Source organism: Ceratotherium simum, chromosome 18, assembly GCF_057802395.1.
Source record: "Ceratotherium simum simum isolate JZ-2026a chromosome 18, ASM5780239v1, whole genome shotgun sequence".
Lineage (NCBI taxonomy): Eukaryota > Metazoa > Chordata > Mammalia > Perissodactyla > Rhinocerotidae > Ceratotherium > Ceratotherium simum.
Window position 1 is genome coordinate 55,619,636 of NC_141917.1, and position 20,840 is coordinate 55,640,475.

At 38.9% G+C, this 20,840-nt stretch overlaps 1 pseudogene; it reads left to right on the top strand.

Annotated features, from left to right (window-relative positions):
• Nucleotides 1-8,123: 8,123 nt before the first annotated feature.
• Nucleotides 8,124-9,062, top strand: LOC101400231 (olfactory receptor 7A5-like; annotated as a pseudogene).
• Nucleotides 9,063-20,840: the final 11,778 nt, after the last annotated feature.

Below are 20,840 nucleotides of genomic sequence, written 5' to 3' on the forward strand. Positions count from 1 at the left end.
AGCAATTAGATTTATTTTTCTAGATAATATATAATAAGGATTTGAGTCTCAAATGAATAGTGGATAACCCCATTTCCAATCATTCTCATGTTACTGTTTGTATTTCATACCAAATTATTTTTAACTTTTTTTTCATTTTTTTATTGTGAAATTTTTGTTGTACATTTTGGCTTATCAGCCACCATATAAGTGCATCCCTCCACCCCTTGTGCTCACCCCCCACCCCCCTAGCCCCTGGTAACCACCAAACAGTTCTATCTATCTGTGTGTTGGTTTATCTTCCACATATGAGTGAAATCATGCACTGTTTGTCTTTCTCTTTCTGGCTTATTTCACTTAATATAATACTCTCCAGGTCCTTCCGTGTTGTTGCAAATGGGACGATTTTGTCTTTCTTTATGGTGAGTAGTATTCCATGGTATATATATACCACATCTTCTTTATCCATTCATCAGTCGAGGGACACTTGGGTTGCTTCCACAGCTTGGCTATAGTGAATAAAGCTGCGATGAACATAGGGGTGCATAAGCCTTTTTGGATTGTTGATTTCAGGTTCCTTGGGTAGATACCCAGTCGTGGGATAGCTGGATCATAAGGTATTTCTATTTTTAATTTTTTAAAGAATCTCCATACTGTTTTCCATAGAGGCTGCACCAGTGTGCATTCCCATCAGCAGTGGATTAGGGTTCCCCTTTCTCCACAGCCTCTCCAGCATTTGTTGCTTTTTGTCTTGGTGATTATAGCCATTCTAACGGGTGTAAGGTGATATCTTAGTGTGGTTTTGATTTGCATTTCCCTGATGACTAGTGATGTTGAGCATCTTTTCATGTGCCTATTGGCCATCTGTATATCTTCTTTGGAGAAGTGTCTGTTCATTTCCTCTGCCCATTTCTTGATTGGGTTGTTTGCTTTTTTGTTATACAGATGTGTGAGTTCTTTATATATTATGGAGATTAATCCCTTGTCAGATATACGGTTTGCAAATATTTTTTCCCAGCTGGTGAGTTCCCTATTCATTTTGATCCTGGTTTCATTTGCCTTGTAGAAACTCTTTAATCTGATGAAGTCCCACTTGTTTATTTTTTCTTTTCTTTCCCTTGTCTGAGTAGACATGGAATTCAAGAAGATCCCTTTATGGCTGATGGCAAACAGTGTACTACCTATATTTTCCTCCAGGAGTTTTATAGTTTTAGGTCTCACCTTCAGCTCTTTTATCCATTTTGAGTTAATTTTTGTGTATGGTGAAAGAAGGTGGTCTACTTTCATTCTTTTGCAAGTGGCTGTCCAGTTTTCCAAGCACCATTTATTGAAGAGACTTTCCTTTCTCCACTGTATGTCCTTAGCTCCTTTGTCAAAGATTAGCTGCCCATAGATATGAGGTTTTATTTCTGAACTTTCAATTCTGTTCCATTGATCTGTGTGTCTGTTTTTGTACCAGTACCATGCTGTTTTAATTACTATCGCTTTGTAGTATGTTTTGAAGTCAGGGATTGTGATGCCTTCAGCCTTGTTCTTCTTTTTCAGGATTGCTTTAGCTATACGGGGTCTTTTGTTGCCCCATATGAATGTTAGTATTCTTTGTTCTATTTCTGTGAAGAATGTCCTTGGGATTCTGATTGGGATTGCGTTGAATCTGTAGATTGCTTTAGGTAGTATGGACATTTTAACTATGTTTATTCTTCCAATCCAAGTGCATGGATTCTTTTTCCATTTCTTTATGTCATCATTGATTTCACTCAGTAGTGTCTTATTGTTTTCATTGTATAGGTCTTTCACTTCCTTGGTTAAATTTACTCCTAGATATTTTATTCTTTTTGTTGCAATTGTAAATGGGATTGTCTTCTTGAGTTCTCTTTCTGTTAGTTCTTTGTTGGTATATAAAAATGCAACTGATTTCTGTAAGTTGATTTTGTACCCTGACACTTGGCTGTTGATTATTTCTAATAGTTTTCCAATGGATTCTTTAGGGTTTTCTATATATAAGATCATGTCATCTGCAAACAGCGAGAGTTTCACTTCTTCATTGCCTCTTTGGATTACCTTTATTCCTTTTTCTTGCCTAATTGCTCTGGCTTGAACCTCCAGTACTGTGTTGAATAAGAGTGGTGAGAGTGGGCACCCTTGTCTTGTTCCTGTTTTCAGAGGGATGGCTTTCAGTTTTTCCCCATTGAGCATGATGTTGGCTGTGGGTTTGTCATATATGGCCTTTATTATATTAAGGTACTTTCCTTCTATACCCATTTTGTTGAGAGTTTTTATCATAAATGGATGTTGGATCTTGTCAAAAGCCTTCTCTGCATCTGTTGAGATGATCATATGGTTTTTATTCCTCGTTTTGTTAATGTGGTGTATCATATTGATTGATTTGTGGATGTTGAACCATCCCTCTGTCCCTGGTATAAATCCCACTTGATCATGGTGTGTGATCTTTTTAATGTATTGCTGTATTCTGTTTGCCAATATTTTGTTGAGGATTTTTGTATCTATGTTCATCAGGGATATTGGTCTGTAGTTTTCCTTCTTAGTATTGTCTTTGCCTGGCTTTGGTATCAGGGTGATGTTGGCCTCATAGAATGTGCTGGGAAGTGTTCCATCTTCCTCTACTTTTTGGGATAGTTTGAGAAGGATAGGTATTAAGTCTTCTTTGCATGTTTGGTAAAATTCTCCAGAGAAGCCATCTGGTCCTCGACTTTTATTTTTTGGGAGATTTTTGATTACTGTTTCAATCTCTTTACTTGTGATTGGTCTATTCAGGTTTTCTATGTCTTCTTGATTCAGTTTTGGGAGGTTGTATGAGGCTAGGAATTTACCCATTTCTTCTAGATTGTCCAATGTGTTGGCATATAGTTTTTCACAGTATTCTCTTCTAATCTTTTGTATTTCTGTGGTATCTGTTGTAACTTCTCCTTTTTCATTTCTAATTTTATTTATTTGAGCCTTCTCACTTTTTTTCTTGGTGAGTCTGGCTAAGGGTTTTTCAATTTTGTTTATCTTCTCAAAGAACCAGCTCTTTGTTTCACTGATCCTTTCTACTGTTTTTTTAATTTCAATTTCATTTATTCCTGCTCTGATTTTTATTATTTCCCTCCTTCTTCTGACTTTAGGATTTGTTTATTCTTCTTTTTCTAATTCTGTTAGGCATAGTTTGAGGTTGCTTATTTGGTCTTTTCTTGTTTTTTAAGGTGGGCCTGTATTGCTATGAGTTTCCCTCTCAGGACTGCTTTTGCTACATCCCACATGAGCTGGTATGGTGGATTTTCATTTTCATTTGTCTCCAGATATGCTTTGCTTTCTCCTTTAACTTCATCAATGATCCATTGGTGGTCCTCTCTGCATTTTAAAAGCCTTCCTGTTATATTCTTTTATTTCCAAGTCTCTGGCAAATTAATCATGAATTAGTGACCCATTTTGATGTCACTAAATTATTAATATTTTATATTTATATAAAGTTAGTTTTAGATTTTCAATCTCTTTGGTTTCCTACAGTTGTTTTGAAAGTACTACATTTAACCTAACAGTATTCTCACTGTCATTCTTCCTTCCCTGAGTTTTTAGTTTCTTTTAAAACTTTTCTTTCTATATATGCACCCACACATATTCACATACTTTTAATTCAAATGCATGAATAGAATCTTGTGCACATGACAAATGCTCTTTGCGTTTTAGGACAATCTTTCTCTAGCTTGTGTTCCCTTTTCCTTCTTACTCAATAGTACCTTATGGATATCCCTCTAATAAACCAGTTTAATGATGATTCATTATTTTGATGGCCCCATAATATTTCATGGTATGGCTATGCCATTTATACTTTTGATGGTCTTTTATATTCTTAGCAATCAGAATTGCTAATATACCAACGCAAAAGAAATATTTTGAGATAGTTAAGTGAAAACTGTTATTCTAACAAGAGGCAATTTTGTCCCAAAGGGGACATTGAGCAATATCCAGAGACATTTCAGGCTGTGACACTGAAAAAGGGTGGGCAGATGCCAAGGATGCTCTAAACATTCTAAAATGAACAGAACAGACCCCACCACAGAGACTGATTTGCCCCAGGATGTCAATTACGCTGACATTGAGAAACTCTGAGTTAAAGAATATCTTTATTTTTAATATTTATGGCTGAGCTCTAAAATACTACCTACTTCTTACACCCACTCCATAATGTAGCTGAAATTTCCCAAATTTATAGATAAAGAACAAAGGCCTAAAAGCTTTATTTGCTGTCATGCGGGAAATACTCAAGAGGCATGTATAAACATGTGCGCGCAGAAGCTGAACTGCTGAGTCTAAAATTTGACCACATAAGGTCAGACCCAAGGTGCATGGAAAGTTTCTTGGTAGAGAAGGCCTCAAAATACCTACATGTGACTCTAACACTGGACCACAACGTTGATACTCAGAGTGGTCCACAAAACAGGATCTGTAACATCAACATCAGCTGGGAGCTAGCTACAAATGCAGAATTTCTGGGCCTGCCCTACATATGCTGAATCCAAATCTGCATTTGAACAAGATCCACAAGTGATTCATATACACTTTGATGTTACAGAATTTAGAATAGTATTTCTCAATCTTCCTACTGTTGGCATTTGTGCTGCATAATTTTTTCTGGTGGGGATGTCCTGTACATTGTAGGATGTTGAGCAACATCACTGGCCTTAACCCATTAAGTGGCAGTAGTACTTTCCCAGTTGTGACAACCAAAAATGTCTCCAGACAATGCCAAGTGTCCATGCAGGCAAAATCACTGCTGGTCGAGAACCACTGGCCTGGAGTATGGGAACTGGAAATAACTTGGAGTTACAAAAAGAGCTTATCACTCACTCAGTCATAACTTGGGGCAGATCACTTTACCCTTCTGAGCCCCATTTATGCAAATGTAGAGTGAGGTTCATAATAGTACTGACCTCATAGAATGGATTTTTGTAAAAACTAAGTGAGACAATCCATATAAGAATCTAATCTCAGTCCACAGTGCATGAAAAGATCTAAATATATTTTATAATTAACTAACAGTTTTTAAATGAAGGACTACATGACAGATCTTAAAATCATGAAACTCCTAACTGATTTGTCAAAAGCATCACGAAGCCAAAGGATACAGTACCCATAGTTTTATAGCAAAAAAACACACCTCTCTCCTTTCGTGGCGAGGAAATAGAAATTTTCTAGAGAAATCAGGAGATATTGCCCATCACAAGTCAATACTTTAGAGGTCCATGAGACATAGTCGGGACAGATTCATCAGTCAAATTTGGAGAAAACGTTAACTAAAGATTGGGATAAGGTACAAAAAAGTGAGACATCTGGAAGGCAGGTGAGTTGATGGATAAGGAGTAATAAAAACTGGATTCACCTAACTTCTAATTTGGTCTTGGAGACAGAATCAGCACGGATAATTTCCTTTGTGTCCAGATCAGTGTCCCACAAAGAAATGATGTGCTTAGAAGTGGGAGTAAAACTAGAAACAGTGCCTAATGAGCAGCAATAGGGAGCTGTAAATATCTTCCCCGCTGCAGTACCTCAGCATGTGCAACCTTGAGCTGGACAGGATATGGTTGTTGCTTTTGGATTCCTAAGACTTGGTGGGATCCAATGCTTGACTCCTTCCTGCTGTCCTCTCTGGGAACAGAGCTTCAGTCTCCATTAACAACCATCCAGGGAGAAATTCAGAATTCCACATGGAGACCTGCCTCTCAGAGAACCCATCCAGGTAAGTCTGGGTGCCCAGCAGGTACTTCAGGAAAAGTTCAGAGAGAATGGAAGTGGAGAAATTTTATCAGGTCACCTGAGAGCCTGAGCAGCCAGCCAAGAGCCAAGAGAATGCCATATTTGTTTGCTAGGGAGATTAATTAAATTATAATTAATTTATTTAATATGTTAAAAAGAGAAGTGTCTTTTGGACTCAGAAATACAAGGATCATTGTTATAATTAAGTGATGAGAAAGGAAATCCAAAAATGAAGAAGTAACAGGAGGCATAAATTGGTTCCGGTAAAATTAGATATATTAGAGGATTTTTGCAGTTAAGCGGAGTTCTAAAATAGAGTATTAGGTGTGGAGGCATGGGCAGTGAAGTGAGGGCATTTTTTTGAATGTTTAAGATGAGGTGTATTTGAGCATGTTCCGTATTTATTAGAAATCCCAGACTGAGGAGTTAGACATGACTTTGCAACAACAGTCCTTGAGACCTACATTTCATAGTGTCACCTCACATGTTGGGTATTCATATAAAAAACTTGTATTTAATGTGCAAAAAGGGGTATGCTGATGAGCTTTACTTCACAATTATTTCATTACCTAAAGGTGGAGAAGCAATGGAGACATTTGAGTGGTAGAAAAAAATTCAGCCTCATCTCATCACCAGTGATAACCATTCATTTACTAACTGGAAGGAACTATGCTCACTTTTTACATATGTTTACTAAATCTGCCAACCACCTCCAGACAATGGATGTGGCCATCTCCACTATTTGAGTGAAGATATTCACATTTAGGATTTTTTTATTGGCTCTCCATGGACAACAGCTAATATGTGGTAGATCTGAGACTCAAAACCCAGTTTTCTGATTCCAAAATCTTTGCATCTAATATTATTTAAAGTCTTTTACCATTTCATCTCTAAAAATGCCAACTATTGTTGTATGTTTTTTATGTTTTGTTATAAATTGAGGGTTTGTTTATTTCCTTTGCTCATTTTTCTAGTGGCAAGTTCAATCAGTAAGGTGTCTACATTGTAATATATCATTACTTTCTTTTGAAAATAAATTGTTTTTTGTTACTTTATCAGTTTTTCTGGGCATCAAAGGGCTATAACTGGGTTTGGAATGCTGCCAGAACCAAGGATGTTTTCTCCTCACAATCTCTCAGACACCACTTGAGTATTTTAGATCTTTTTTTCCACTTATGTCTAAATCTTTCCTCTCTCCGTTTTTGAAGTTCTTTTTATGTTTCTTTAAAAACAGGACACAAAGTGGTCATATGAACATGGAGCAGCATGTTTATATGTCCATGGCAGGATTGCCAACTGGAATTTGGGTGCTATTTTTACATTCTCCAGGGTAAAGATAATCTGATGTTGACAGCTTTATTGTATCATATCATTTCTAATTATTGTGGCTGGAGGTGAGAGGAACCTGGTAGCAACCCGACCCCAGGAAGTCATAGTGCACTCTGTGTGTGTGTGTCTGCTGTGTGTGTTGGTTGTGTGTGTGTGCCTGTGTATTTTGTGGGGCATGAGCAGTTCTCAGGGCAGTGGTACCTAGTCCATGTGCTCCAAAATGTGACCCTTAAAAGACAGACATCAGAATGTTAACCAATAGATAACAATTAGGAGATCCTTTCTATTCACAGAATTCCTTGCAAACAAAATTAACAAAATGAAAGGTCAACATGTGAATGAGTTGACTCCCTGTGTCTTGAAGTTTCAGCTCTAGCAGGGAGACCACCTCAGTCCTCAACATCCTCTGACACCATCCTTCATCAATCTCCCTGTTTATCATTCCCCTTGACACACTGGCTTCCTTTCGATCCTTGATTTTCTGAAAGAAGTTCCTTCCTCAGAGTCGTTGCACTGGCTATTTCCTTTCCATCTTCCTTGAGGTTCCTATGGAAATGTCACTTGGTTTGCAGGGCTTCTTGAATTTCCAGTAAAAAATAACACTCCCAACTACTTTTATTTATAGCTACTCTTTTATACTTTATAGAACCTGTCACCATCTAACATGATATGTGATATTTATTTACTTGCATTCTTGAACCATCATTATATTCTTGGGCTTTTGTTTCTCAGCATCCTGCACCCTTTGCCTAGAAGATGGCCAGTACTCAACATATATACCTCAAATTCATGAAAACATTTCTCACTAAAACTGTGAAAAACATGACCTCTTGGGGAAAAGTCTAGAGTGGGAAAAGAATTCCTAGTCATAGATGTCACAAAAGATCCCTTAAAGGGGATTACATCTGTACTATACATATATATAGTAATATATATAATATATATATATTGATTTCTCAACTGCAAATATAAATTGCAGTATTTCAACTATGTTACTAAGGCCCATTTGGATGAAAATTAATTATGTTGTTTTTTTCATTGCTAGTTATTATCACCACCACATGGTACCAGGCAATGATACCCAAATTTCAGAATTTCTTCCTCTGGGATTATCAAAGGAACCAGAATTGCAGCCCCTCATATTTGAGCTTTTCCTTTCTATGTATCTGATCGCTGTGTTTGGAAACCTGCTCGTCATCCTGGCCACCATCTCAGACTCCTACCTCCACACACTCATATACTTCTTCCTCTCCAACCTGTCCTTTGTAGACATCTGTTTCACCGCCACCACCATCCCAAAGATGCTAAGTTATAGCCTATGAAGGCTGCATTAGCCAAATGTATTTTTACATACTCTTTCTGGTGTTTGATGACTTTCTTCTGATGGCCTATGACCATTTTGTGGCCATCTGCCACCACCTGCACTAAATGGTCATCATGAAACCCTGGCTCTGTAGGCTGCTGGTTCTGGTATCCTGGATTATGAGTGTCCTATATTCCTTGTTACAAAGTTTAACAGTGTTGCAGCTGTCATTCTGTACACACAAAGAAATCCCCCACTTATTCTATGAAGTTAAACAGGTGGTCTGACTTGCCTGTTCTGACATCTTTCTTAACGACACAGTGATATATTTTGCAGCAGTACTGCTTGCTGGTTGTCCCCTCACTGGCAAAATTTACTCTTACTCTGAGATAGTTTTCATCATACATGAAACCTCATCAGCTCAGGGGAAGTACAAAGCATTATTTACCTGTGAATCTCACCTCTCAGTTGTCTCCTTATTTTATTGTACAATGCTAGGTGTGTACCTTAGCTATGCTGCTACCCACAGCTCACACTCAAGTGCAATAGCCTCAGTGATGTACACCATGGTCACACCCATGCTGAACCCCTTCATCTAGTGTCTGAGGAACAAAGACATAAAGGGGCTCTGAAAAGGTTTGTCAGTATGTCAGTTATAAAAGGACCTATTGTCCTGATCCTGAGGAAGTGTCCATAATTGCAGGGTTCAATGCCTTGGAGCAAGAAATTGCTATTCTTTGATCAAATTGTGGTTGTAGAACTTGCTCCTTTTATTTGTTTCCTGAAATTTTTATTTGTTTGAATTCAACTTCTCTACACAATTTGAATAACCACCTTATTAAGCTTTCTGCTCTGTCTGTTATATATATAGACAACTTTCCATTTTATCTGTTTTCACAAAATTTTTCCCAAACTTGATCTGAAATATTTGGAAATTCCCATTTATTTCATGGGCAATGTGGATTTCTTAAGATAAATTCTTCTCAAATGACATATATCATTGTAAGTAATTTGCTCTTGTTTTGTGGATAGAATAGTCATGAGTTGGATTACTCATATGGAAAACACTACACTACACTACTATGCCTATAATTTCATTCCAGAGGAAAATCAGAAACCACGGTTTTCACTTTTGTGTCCCTTATTCTTTCTACATCAGTACCTTAATTGCTATTTCTGATAATAAAGATATTATCATGGTCCTGTTTAAGCCTCAGCTTCTTGATAGTGATGCTATAAGTTAGGAACACCTGGGACACTCACCTGGGCCTGTGCTACTTGTTACTCTGACCAAAACCAATGTTGTGGTTGGACCAGCTCTTGTGGTTCTTATTATGAGTGCAACAACTATCAGGGAACTTTGAAAAAATAAGTTTTATTACTCATAGAGGATACAGAGTACCCCCAAGGGCCACACAGGGATGTCTCAGGGAGAGAGAGCAAGAGCATGGACCAGTGGGCTCTGTCTTTATTGGGGTCAATGGGCAGGATCGCTAGGGTTTCTTGGATTTACTCTTTATTGGTGAATTTAAAATGTAAGAGTGGGAATTAGGGTGGGAGAGGGAAAAAGCAGGGTCACTTACACGGTCAGTTACCAGGGTCACTCAGGGCTTTCTAAAAGGGGAAATTCATGGGTGGGGGCAACCTGAGTGCTTATCTGTTAGCTCTGTCATACAGCTGACAATATGTTTATTTGGATGGATGTATTTGAAATGGATGCCTCAGAAATCAAAGGCTTAATGTCAAGCACTTTTACATTACAATCAAAAAGTTTAATGTCAGGCACTTATACTACAAACATGCTACAGTGTTCTATATCTGCTCTCTTGGTTTTATTGCCTTATTCAGCTCGGTGCACAAAATGCCCATCATAGTCACTGGCAAAAACTGATTATCAAATATGTCTCCCAGTGGAGTCTACATGAAAAGGCAAAATTGAATAAATAGATTAACCTAATATGGACTTAGAGTAAGAGATGGCCTTCAATATGAGTTAGCAGAACTGTTAATCACTCATTTTATTGCTATGCAAAATATTTCTTCTTCATGCTGTACACCTACTCATTGAGCATGGAATTTTGGTGTCCATGTGTGAGGGGGTTTATGCATTGGGATGAATGATTGCTTGGTGTATTTTATCTTTTTAATGAATTATTTTCTTGTTTTTGCTCAAAAATTCCAGTGCTGCCTACAATTTTGACTCCTTTATTGCACTAAAAGAAATACTTCTGGAGAGAAGTCAAGATGGCAGCATAGGCAGACTCTGAACTCACCTCCTCCTATGGACACAGCCAAATTACAATGACTCATGGAATAATTACCCCTGAGAGAGAACTGAAAACTGGATAAGAGGAACTCCTACAACAAAGGACAGTCCTAATTGAGGTGCAAGAGGCAGAAACTCCTTTCTGGAGAGAAAAAACACCACCTTCACAAGCCACAGTGCTTCATGGCTGCCAGGGAGCAGCCCAAAGGTACGCAGCCTCCCTGGAGGAGCAGGGCACTGAGCCGGGGAGTGCTCCCACTGTGGGCATTCAGTGGACCCAGCACAATCGAGACAAGTGGCATAATATCTGACTTTGCCTGCTACTAAAACATTGGGGCATACCCCCAGAGAAGCTGGTTCACAAAGAAATTAAAACCAGCTCTTAAAGGGCCCACACGCAAATCACCCATTTCAGAAAGCAACCTAAAATCACCAGAAAGAAAGCTGAACAGTGCTGTGGTGAAAAGAGACTCACCTGATAGGCTCTGAATGCATTGCAGTGAGAGGTGAGACCTCTCCAGGGACTGGGACATTGGCAGCGGCCATTGTTGTGGCCTGGTGTGGGTGTGCTGACACAGACACCATTGGAGTTCTCCATGGGGCCTGCTAGCCCAGGGTCTACCCCACCCACTAGAGTACCGATTTAATCCAGCTCAACCAGGGCAAGTAGCCCACCCTAGGGACTGGCCCCACCCAACAACAAGCCCTCAGGCAACTTGTGGGCCTGCATAGATTGGTGACTGGATTCTCTGCAGCCTGGTGACTGAGCCTATCTCAGTGGGGCAGGGTGTGCACAAGGAGCAGGTGGAGAGTGTGAGGCAGTGGTGGAGTGTGTGGGGCTCACACCATGGAGAGACTGGGTCCACTTCAGGAGGTCGGGGCCTGCACACAGGGCAGGAGAGTGTTGACTGTATGTGTGGACCTGTGGGTGGTGGGGCTTGTCAGCTGCAGAAGACTTGTGCTTCTCAAAGACACACATAGGAGGTTTGCCCCACCTTCCAAAGCCTGAAACAATTGGGTGCTCCCGTGCCTGAAGCCAGCCCCACCCAGCTGCAATCCTCAGAGAGCTGGCAAGAGACCTAAAGTCTGGAGGCTTATAACAATTGTAAGCCCATGAGCCCAACAATCTGCAACACTGGGGGCCTACTCACTTAAAAGAAATACTGCAACACAAATGTGGTATTAGAACTTGCAGCCAACTGTGCTGGGGCTCCCCACACTGGATAAAGAGACTGAAGGGCCCACAACAATTACAAGCAGCTGAGCATTACAACAGCTGGCCAGGGGCATAGCTCAGCCTCCCTGGGTGCCTACAGGGAGAGCAAACACGCCACAACAGAACGACACATGTACCCCACATAGGCGTCACTCCTGGAACATTGAGAACTGAGGGAAGCACACTGCAGGCCTCCTAAGGCATCACTTATATAAAGTGACCTATCCAAGAACAGGAGACGTAGCTGACCTACCTAATACACAGACGCAAGCACGGGGAAAGAGGCAAAATGAGAAGGCAAAGGAATACATTCCAAGTAAGGGAACAGGACAAAACCCCAGAAAAGGTACTAAGTGAAACAGAAATGAGCAACCTACCAGACAGAGAGTTCAAACAGAGAGTGTTAAGGATGCTCACTGATGTGGGGAGAAGAATGGATGAACTCAGTGAGAATGTTAACAAAGAAATGGAAGATAGAAAAAAGAACCAATCAGAAATGAAGAATACAATACTGGAAATGAAAAATTCACTAGAGGGACTCAAAAGCAGAGTAGAGGATACAAGAGAATGGATCTGCAAGCTGGAGGAAATACTAGAAGAAATTACCCAAGGTGAACAGGTAAAAGAGAAAAGAATTAAAAAGAGTGAGGACAGTCTAAGGGACATCTGGGACAACATCAAGAGCACTAACATCCGTGTTGTAGGTGTCCCAGAAGGAGAAGAGCGAGACAAAGGGGCAGAGAATCTATTTCAAGAAATAATAGATGAAAACTTCTTCCCTAACCTAAGGAAGGAAACAGACATCCAGGTACAGGAAGCACAGAGAGCCGCAAACAAGACAAACCCAAAGAGGCCCACACCAAGACACATCATAATCAAAATGTCCAGAATTAAAGATAAAGAGAAAATCCTAAAAGCCGCAAGAGAAAGACAAGTTACATACAAAGGAAACCCCATAAAGCTATCAGCTTACTTCTCTGCAGAAACCTTACAGGCTAGAAGAGAGTGGCATGATATATTTAAAATGCTAAAAGGAAAAAACTTACAGCCAAGAATACTCTACCCAGCAAGGTTATCATTCAAAATGGAAGGAGAGATCAAAATTTTCCCAGATAAGCAAAAATTAAAGGAGTTTGTCACCAAGAAAGCAGTGCTAGAGGAAATGTTAAAGGGACTGATTTAAGGGGAAAAGAGAAGACCACAAATAGGAAAAATTATCTATTCCCATGATAAGAGGGTAATGGATACAAATGCACAAAAAAGAGGTTAGATATGATATCAGAAACAATAAATGAGGGAGGAAGGGAGTTAAAGAGTACAGCTTTCAGACAGAGGTCAAACTAAAGAGACCATCAATTCTGTATCGAGGACTACTAAAACACTGAGAAAAAAAAGTTTAAAAATGGTGAGTAAGTACATACTTATCAGTAGCTACTTTAAATGTCAATGGACTAAATGCCCCAATTAAAAGGCATAGGGTGGCTGATTGGATAAAACACCAAGACCCATATATATGCTGCATACAAGAGACACACTTCAGACCTAAAGACACTCACAAACTGAAAGAGAAGGGATGGAAAAAGATACTCCACGCAAATGGCAATGAAAAGAAAGCTGGGGTAGCAGTACTCATATCAGACAAAATAGACTGTAAAACAAAAACTATAAAAAGAGACAAAGAAGGGCATTACATAATGATCAAGGGAACAATCCAACAAGAGGATATAACACTTGTAAATATCTACGCACCCAATGTAGGTGCACCTAAATATATAAAGCAATCATTAACAGACATAAAAAGAGAAATAGACAGTAACACAATAATAGTAGGGTACTTTAACACTCCACTTACACCAACGGATACATCATCCAAACAGAAGATCAATAAGGAAACATTGGCCTTAAATGACACAGTAGAACAGATGGACCTAGTAGATATATACAGAGCATTCCATCCAAAAACCGAAGAATACACGTTCTTTTCAAATGCACATGGAACATTCTCCAGGATTGATCACATATTAGGCCACAAAACAAGTCTCCATAAATTTAAGAAGATTGAAATAATACCAAGCATCTTTTCTGACCACAACGGTATGAAACTGGAAATCAACTATAGGAAGAAAATCAGAAAAGCCACAAATATGTGGAGATTAAACAAAATGCTACTGAACAACGAGTGGGTCAATGAAGAAATCAAAGAAGAAATCAAAAAATACCTGGAGACAAATGAAAATGAAAATACGACATGCCAGAATTTATGGGAGACAGCAAAATGGTTCTAAGAGGGAAGTTTATAGCAATATAGGCCTATCTCAACAAACAAGAAAAATCCCAAATAAACAATCTAACAATGCACCTAAAGGAACTGGAAAAAGAAGAACACACAAAGCCCAAAATCAGTAGAAGAAGGGAAATAATAAAAATCAGAGCAGAAATAAATGAAATAGAGACCAAAAAAAATAGAAAAAATTAATAAAACCAAGAGCTGGTTCTTTGAAAAGATCAACAAAATTGACAAACCTTTAGCTAGACTCACCAAGAAAAAAAGAGAGAAGGCATAAATAAGTAAATCAGAAATGAAAGAGGAGAAATTACAACAGACACCTCAGAAATACAAAAGATTATAAGAGAGTACTAGGAAAAGCTATATGCCAACCAATTCGACAATCTGGAAGAAATGGATAAATACTTAGAATCATACAACCTTCCAAAACTGGATCAAGAAGAAATAGAGAATTTGAATAGACCAATCACCAGTAAGGAGATCGAAACGGTAATCACAAACCTCCCCAAAAATAAAAGTCCAGAACCAGACGGCTTCCCTGGTGAATTCTACCAAACAGTCAAAGGAGACTTAATACCTATCCTTCTCAAACTCTTCCAAAAAATTGAGGAGAGGGGGAAGCTCCCTAACTCATTCTATGAAGCCGACATTACCTTGATACCAAAACCAGACAAGGACAACACAAAAAAAGAAAATTACAGGCCAATATCACTGATGAACATCGATGCAAAAATCCTCAACAAAATACTACCAAATCGCATACAACAATACATTAAAAGGATTGTACACCATGATCAAGTGGGATTTATTCCTGGTATGCAGGGATGGTTCAACATTCGCAAATCAATCAACGTGATACACCACATTAATAAAATGAAGAATAAAAATCACATGATCACCTCAATAGATGCAGAGAAAGCATTTGACAAGATACAGCATCCATTTATGATAAAAACTCTGAATAAAATGGGTATAGAAGGAAAGTACCTCAACATAATCAAGGCCATATATGACAAACCCACAGCTAATATCATCCTCAATGCTGAAAAACTGAAAGCTATCTCTCTAAGAACAGGACCAGACAAGGATGCCCACTGTCACCACTCCTATTTAACATAGTACTGGAAGTCCTAGCCAGAGCAATCAGGGAAGAAAAAGAAATAAAAGGGATCCAAATTGGAAAGGAAGAAGTGAAACTGTCACTATTTGCAGATGACATGATTTTACATACAGAAAACCCTAAAGAATCCACCAGAAAACTTTTAGAAGTAGGAAACGAATACGGTCAAGTTGCAGGATACAAAATCAACATACAAAAATCAGTTGCATTTCTATACACTAACAACAAAGTAGCAGAAAGAGAAATTAAGAATACAATCCCATTTACAATTGCAACAAAAAGAATAAAATACCTAGGAATAAACTAAACCAAAGAGGTGAAAGATCTGTACACAGAAAACTATAAAAGATTGCTGAAAGAAATGGAAGAAGACTCAAAGAAATGGAAAGATACTCTATGCTCTTGGATTGGAAGAATTAACATAGTTAAGATGTCCATGCTTCCTAAAGCAATCTATAGATTCAATGCAATCCCTATCAAAGTTCCAACAACATTTTTCACAGAAACAGAACAAAGAATCCTAAAATTTATATGGAATAACAAAAGACCCCGAATAGCTAAAGGAATCTTGAGAAAAAAGAACAAAGCTGGAGGTATCACACTCCCTGATTTCAAAATATACTACAAAGCGATAGTAACCAAAACAGCATGGTACTGACACAAAAACAGACACACAGATCAATGGAACAGAATCGAAAGCCCAGAAATAAACCCACACATCTATGGACAGCTAATCTTTGACAAAGGAGCCAAGAACATACAATGGAGAAAAGAAAGTCTCTTCAACAAATGGTGTTGGGAAAACCGGATAGCCACATGCAAAAAAAATGAAAGTAGACCCTTACCTTACACCATACACAACAATTAACTCCAAATGGATTAAAGACTTGAATGTAAGACCTGAAACTATGAAACTTCTAGAAGAAAACATAGGCAGTACGCTCTTCGACATCAGTCTCAGCAACATATTTTCAAGCACCATGTCTGACTGGGCAAGAGAAACAATAGAAAAAATAAACAAATGGGACTACATCAAACTAAAAAGCTTCTGCACGACAAAGGAAACCATCAACAAAATGAAAAGACAACCTAACAATTGGGAGAAGATATTTGCAAACCATATATCTGATAAGGGGTTAATCTCCAAAATATGTAAAGAACACATACATCTCAACAACTAAAAAACTAACAACCCAATTAAAAAAATGGGCCAAAGACCTGAACATACATCTTTCCAAAGAAGATATACAGATGGCCAACAGGCACGGGAAAAGATGTTCAACATCATTAACTATCAGGGAAACGCAAATCAAAACTACAGTAAGATATCACCTCACATCCATCAGAATGGCTATAATTAACAACACATGAAACAACAAGTGTTTGAGAGGATGTGGAGAGAATGGAACTCTGATACACTGCTGATGGAAGTGCAAACTGGTGCAGCCACTATAGAAAACAGTATGGAGATTCCTCAAAAAATTAAGGATAGAACTACCATATGATCCAGCTATTCCACTGCTGGGCATTTATCCAAAGAACATCAAAACACCAATGCATAAAGATACATGCACCCCTGTGTTCATTGCAGCATTATTCGCAACAGCCAAGACTTGGAAGCAACCTAAGTGCCCATCAAGGGACGAATGGATAAAGAAGATGTGGTATATATACACAATGGAATACTACTCAGCCATAAGAAATGATGAAATCCAGCCATTTGTGACAACATGGATGGACACTGAGGGTAATATGCTAAGCAAAACAAGTCAGAGGGAGAAGGTCAAATACCATATGATCTCACTCATAAGTAGAAGATAAAAACAACAACAAACACACAGAGACAGAGATTGGATTGGTGGTTACCAGAGAGAAAGAGGGGAGGGAGGAGGGCAAAAGGGATGATTAGGCACATGTGTGTGGTGATGGATTGTAATTAGACTTTGGGTGGTAAACATGATGTAATCTATTCAGAAATAGAAGTATAATGATGTACACCTGAAAATTATACAATGTTATAAACCAATGTTACCTCAATAAAAAATTAAATAAAATTTTTTAAAAATAAAAAATAAAAGAAATAAACAGTGAGTAGAAAACCCTTTTATTCTCCTTCTTTGGTCCTGGATTTTACGAGCAATGTGAAATATTGTAGCATAAGATTGGACTAATTTTAGCTGGAAAAATAAAAAGTGTAGACAACTGAGGGAAGGGGTAAAAAACACAATAAAAAATAGGAAATGTCCGGGAACGATGAGCAGTCAGTGACATTTCTGTCCTGACCCAGGGTGACCTGCTGGCTTGGTCTTTGTGCATCAGAAACAGTGTTTTCCTGCCCAGATGGTTTCTGGGTCCTATTTCCTGGTATCTATAATTTGGCACGTGCTTATATTTTTTAAACATATGGATATAAATATATAGGCATGGATATATCATGTATGGTGCTTTGTTCTGATTAGGGGGCACACTTATTACAGAAAATCAGAAAATAGAAAAAACTCAATGTAGAAAACAAAAATACGCCATAATCCCACCACTGAGGATTTTCACTCCCAAATTTCTGGGACTTTGAGTTTGGATCAAATACAGACATTTGTGTTTGGCTTTTGGGTGACATGTGCATTGCACTGCTGACTCTACAATGTTATAGCTGTAAAAACACCTAGTTAGTCCAACTTCTGTGTTTAGAGATGGGCAGGAAGTCAGAGACTGGAAGTGGAAGGGGCAAAGCCAAGCCTTTAGTCTCTTTTTCCCAAAATCATACCTTTCCACTTACTCTTCTACTTCAAAATGTTTCTTGACTCAAGCCTAATCATTCTCCTTCCTCTTCCACAGGCCATCGTCCATCTTCCCCATGGGCCATAGAGAAAGCAACAAGGACCACCCCAAGAGCTAATATTTATTGAAGAGGATTATTAATATTAATAATAGATAACTATAAGAGAGCTACCGTAATTAGCCCATTTTACAGATGAAGACCTGAGCTCAGAGAGTTAGTAACTTGGCCAAGATCTCTGAGATAGAAAGGGGTGAGATCCAGAATATGAATCTACAGCATGTAGTTCCAGAAGCAAAAACTATGCCATCTGTCCATGATAATAACCAGTACCTACAAGAAATAGAACATTATCACCTCTCCAGGAACCCCCCATGTACCCATCCCACCCTCTTTCCCAAGAATGACAAATATTCTCACTTTTTTATTAGTTTTGCTTGTTTTCGAACTTTATTTAAATGGAATCATACAGAATGTACTTTTTTATGTCAGGCTTCTTTCACTATGTTTGTGAATTTCAAACGTGTTTATGAATGTAGCTGTAGTTCATTTTTATTTCTTTATGGTATGCCAATTTATCCTTTCTATTAGTGAGGCAAGTTTGGGTTGTTTCAAGTTGAGAGAATTACCAAAAATGCTGCTCTGGACACTCTTTTGCAATGATGAACATATGTAGGCATTTCTATTGGGTGTTTACCTAAAAGAGAAATTTGGGGGTCATAGAGTATGTATAAGTCCATTTTAGGAGATCCTAACAGAGAGTTTTCAAAAGTGATTGTAACAGTTTACACCAACAGCAGTGTATGAAAGCCCAGTTACTCTCCATCCTCACCAACACTTGGTATTGTTATGGCTTTTATATTAGTCATTGTGTATTGGTATCAAATCGTGGTTTTAATTTGCATTTTCCTGACAAGTAACAATGTTGTGCAACTTTTCAAATAGTTGTTGGCCACTTGGTTATCTTTTTTGTGAAATGCCTAGTCACATCTTCTGCCCATTTTTCCTGGGAGATTGTCTTTTTTCTTAATAATTTGTGGGAGTTAGTTAGATATCCTGTATAAGGTTTTTTCCAGATAAAATATGGCAAGTGTTTATTCCCATTCTGTTCTTGCCTTCTTACTCTCTTGGAGGTGTCTTATGATGAAGAAAAGTTCTTAATTGTAATAAGGTCCAATTTATTAATTTTTGTCTTTATGTTTAGTATACACTGTGACCTATCTAGGAAATCTTTCCCTGCCCCAAAGTCATGAAAATACTCTCCTGTGTTATCTACTACAAATGTCATTGTTTTAAATGTCCACATTTGGATGTAAAATCCACCTGAAATTGAATGTTTTTATGACATGAGGTAGGAGTCAAGATGAATTTCTTTCCCATATGGATAACGAGTGCCCCTGTGCCATTTACAGAGAAGACTATATTCTCCCCACTGCTCTGCCTGCCTCTTCTGTCACATACAAATATTTGTATGTGTGGGTCTCAGGAGGACTCTCTATTCTTTCTCCTTCTCCTTGCGGCTGTCCTTTTGCTACAATAGCACACTGCCCTGATGACTGTAGCTTTTTACTAAGGCTTCATATCTGGTAGTGGAAGCCCTCCAAGGTTGCTCCCCTTCAGGATTGTCTTGACTATATGTGGCCGCTTGTATTTCTATGGAAATTTTGAAGTTGGATAGTCAGTGTACATAGATAGCTGCTGAGATACTTTATTGTGATTGTATGATCTAGAGATCAACTAGGGGAGAAGTGACATCTTAACAACACATAGAACAGCAAACAAACAAAAACACACACACAAAAAAAAAAACTGAACCAAACCAAAACATCATAATCAAAAAGGAAGAAATGATAAACTGGGAAGAAATATTTGCAATTCATATCACAAAAGGGTTCATATCCCCAATATATAACAAGTTCCTAGAAATTGACAAGAAAAAGAACACACATTTAGTAGAAAAATTGGCAAAAGACGTGAACCCACAGTTCATGGAAAAATATATATAAATAGTCCTAAATATATGAGAATATGCTCAGGCTCAGTCATACTATGACAAAATTGTTGAATTCAAAATGTGACAAAGCTAGAGGGGGTAAAGAAAAGCATTCTCTCTTCTCCAGGTTCAGCAGGCCCACCAGGTCTAGCACTCTGAGGACCCACCTGATTGCACTGGGGGTGCCCACAGGGCTCCAGAAGATGTGGGGCACTCAGAGGCTGCAGGTGGGGGATGGTAAAGAACTCACCTCATGAGCAGAACAGCTGGTGCAGTGCACATGCCAGAGGCAAGGCAGGGCTCAGGTGCACTCACTGTCCTGGGGCCTACATGTGGCCACTTGTGAGTGCTGGGCCCTCTACAGGAGACCTGGCTGCTCCTGCTCCGTGTCCACCAGCATCTGCCCATGTTAGGAGGCCAGTGCACCTGTGCCCACTCAAGCCCGCCCACCCTGACACCCCATCTAGTGTTGGGGACAAATGTCCTGCTGTGCATGCACTTATGAAGTTCTGCATTCAATGCCTCTTTGTATAATTGGGAACCTGAGGTCCAGAAACAGGCAGGAACTGGCCCAGGGCACATTACGTGGGCAAAGTTAAGAAAAAAAGTGAGGAAACCAGCTTCCTAGGCCAGGGCCCAACCCCTCCAATCATGTTTACTTTGGAAATGAGAGCCCCTAAGATCCTGGTGAACCCTGCCCAGCCCCTCCCAATTTGGGCTATTTTCCTTCCTACATCCCCACCTGCACACAGGCGTGCACAAACAGAAGCAGACTTCACAGCTTGGGACCAGGGGAAGGTGGTTAAGAAGAGACACC